Consider the following 3,717-nt stretch of genomic DNA (forward strand, 5'->3'; position numbering starts at 1 on the left):
AACCCGGAGCCCAAAAACAGGCCTGATCCGTCCACCTAGATCCGGAAGAACCGAATCCGAGACCCGATCCGAGAACCGCTCCGCCCCGTGATCCATTTTCCCTCACAAGCTGATCCGATTTTACCGACCCGACCCCGATCCAACCCGGGTTTTAGACCCGCGCTTTTTTTCGTATGTGACGTCATCGATGACATCACTCGAACCCGATCCATGCCCAGTTCCGACCCGTTCCGACCCGAGATCTGATTCGTTTTATCTCACAGACAAACCCGCGCCTTAACCCGTTTCCGACCCAAAATCCGATTCGGAACTATTCAGCTTAAAACGACGTCGTTTTAGGCCCCAGATTTGCCAATTCCGATTCCATTACGTTTTTAACCATTTTTTTCCCACTTTTTCCTATTCTAAACCCATTCCTTTCCAACCAATACTCAATAATTCACCACCTTTAAACTTTCCAACCATTTATTCCCATCTTTTTAATTCTTTTGAATTCTTTTTCATTAGATCCAATCTCAATTTATTTCTTTTTGGTATTTAATTCTTTCAATTTTTACTATAAATACCACCATTTTTCACCACAAGAAAAAGAGAAGACATATGAATCATACACTTTGATACACAAATTTCTCCATACAATTTCTTACCATATCACCACTATACCAAATTCCATCCAACCTTTGAACCACAATTGGGGATTCAAGAGTCAAAAAGCTAAGGAATTGAAGATTGCAGTGGCATTAGGGACTACATCGGGTTTGTTTTATCGACATGTTTAACATTCTCAATATGTTTTCTATGTATGTTGTAACCTTAATTATGAGCTAAATTCTCTTTGCTTTCACTTGGATAATGAAACCTTGAAAATATGATTTGATTTATATTATTCGGATATTAATTGTTATTTATTTTATCATGCATATTTGATCATTTATTTGTATATGTTAAGTTTTTGTAATTAATTTTCCCATAACTAAGTTAATATTTTTAAAAGATCACTTTAATTATATTATCTTGAATCATAAATTTTTCATAACCATTGATATTTATGACTAGTAAAGGACAATATTCTAGGAATTGGGCAAAATAAAATACAAAAAATTTAACATTTATATTTTATATCGTACGACCAACTTACGATTCTTATTTGTTTTACTACCACTAAAATGAATAGTTTGATCAAATGTTTGCATGATACGAATTAATTATTGTTAATAAAATTGTTAATTGCATGACAATTGTTTTTAATTAATTTTATTATCAAAACGGTAAAAAATTTAGATCATGATTTTTAACCAATTTTAGAAATCGGTAAATAACTAATAATATCCATTGCACTTAATATAAATCATTCATTACTAAAAGGTGGAATTAAATCTAAGTGAAAGCATCCTTATCATTCTTGATTTTTAAAAACCAATTCTTGTTCTATATTTATTCTACACTTTAATTGTTAAAATTCTCATTATTGTCTTGTTACTAGAAATTCCCCCAAGTTACTTATCTTTTAAGTTAATTAGCGACAAATAGTCTAATATTAAATCATACTCGTTTCCCCAAGTGTTCGACATCCGTTCTTACCATTGCTATATTACAAATTCAATTAGGTACACTTGCCTAAGTCGATAGTAAATTCTAGTATCGGTAATTTCAACCTTATAAATTTAAGACTAGATAAATTTAACATCAAGTTTTTGGCGCCGTTGCCGGGGAAACGGTTTTATTTGGTTTAGTCTTATTGTTTGTTAGTTAACGTAAAAAAAAAAAAAATTTAAAAAAAATATATATATATATTAAAAACAAATTAAAAAAAAAAAGACGAAATTTATTTAAAATACTAAAGCTTACTTACTAAAAATAAAAAAAAAATTTAAAAAAAAAAAAAAAATTTATATATATATATATATATATATATATATATATATATTTTATCTTTTAATTTAGTATTGCATAAATTTCCTTAGTTAAGTTAATTATAGGTTGTTGAATTTCCTTAGTTAATTATAGATTGTTAAATTTACTAATAAAAAAAAATTTAAAAATATATAAAAAAAAATTATATTTAAAAAAAAAAAAATTTATATATAAAAAATGGTATCAGAGCCATGTTTATATTGCATGAATAACCTTATTTAATTCGCGTGTAATACGAGTAATTCTACTTACCAGAACAGAGTTTGGAATTGGTACGTTGGTTTTGGTTGCTGGATTTCAGAAAAGTTATATTTATAATATACACCGAAATGATCCTGCCTCCCGGCTGCCTCTCTCTGTCTGTTCTCTATTTGATAGTCAAAGTATTACACAAAAATTAAATAAATAATTTATGCAATATAATCAATTCAATTTAAGATAGAATTTCCCTAATATATGACCCGAAGTTCAAATTTCACTTTCGTTCCACCTTTAGAAGAGCCCGAACGCACGTTTCATCAACTAATCTGAGAAAACCAAACAATGACCGATCTAGCCCTCCTTTCATTAGAGGAATATACAAGCCGTACTAGAGACGGAGATGATCATGGAGTCATTCGTCCAGCGATACCAGCCCAAACAAATTTCGAATTAAAAGGACAATTTCTTCACCTTCTACGAGAAACTCCTTTTGCCGGAAGAGAAGATGAAGATGCGAACCAACATGTCGAAGCTGTACTCGAAATAGCTGACTACTTCAACATTGTTGGAGTAAGCAAAGATGCAGTCATGCTTAGAGTGTTTCCAATAACACTACAAGGAGCTGCAAAATGTTGGATAAAATCTGAACCTACGATTACCACATGGGAAGGTTTAAGATCAAAATTTACAAAACAATTTAGCCCACCATGCAAAATTGCGAAGATGAAAATGAAAATTCAAAATTTTCAGCAGCTTGAAGATGAGACACTGTATGATGCTTGGGACCGTTATAAAGAAATGTTGCAAAATTGTCCACAACATGATCTAAATCCACATCAGGTCGTGCAGACTTTCTATAACGGGATCGATGTTTGTACCCGTCAGTTAGTTGACTCTCAAGGACCCATTCCTAAGAAAAATCCAGCTGACGGGAAAGCAATAATCGAGGAACTCGCCCAACACTCACATCAGTGGCATTCTTCACGAGATTCATCTTTCCGAAAAAGATCAACAGGAGAGAGCTCAGATGGCTTGGCAGCATTAAATGCAAAATTGGATGCATTAGGAAGAGACATGAAAAAGGTCAATCAGACAATTCATGCTATCCAAGTCGGCTGTGACAACTGTAGTGGACCACATCTTGAAAAAGATTGTCCATTAGATCAAGATGGGAATCAAAAGGTTGATGTATGCTACTCATCTGGAGATAGATACGATGAAAGGAAGCCTCGGAACAACTGGAAACCATTCGATGAATACAAGAAGGAAATGGAGATGCAAGGGAAATGGAGACAAAGCGGTCAAGGTTTCTACCAAAAAAACCCATCATTGGAGCAAATTGTGCAAGAAAAGAAGCCAACTTTCGAAGAAATGATGGCCAGATTTGCAGAAGCATCTGATAAAAGACATCGAGATACAGAAGAGTTGGTGAAAAGAATCGGATCAACAACTGAAACTGCTCTAAGAAATCAGCAAGCTTCGATGTTGAACATCGAAAACCAAATCGGGCAAATTTCGAGAGTACTACAAGAGCGATTTCCTGGAACATTACCAAGTAACACTGAGACAAATCCGACTGCTCATGTCAAAGCAATAACAACT

Source organism: Lactuca virosa, chromosome 9 (genome assembly GCF_052849685.1).
Source record: "Lactuca virosa cultivar CGN04683 chromosome 9, Lactuca_virosa_CGN04683_v6, whole genome shotgun sequence".
Taxonomy (NCBI): Eukaryota; Viridiplantae; Streptophyta; class Magnoliopsida; order Asterales; family Asteraceae; genus Lactuca; species Lactuca virosa.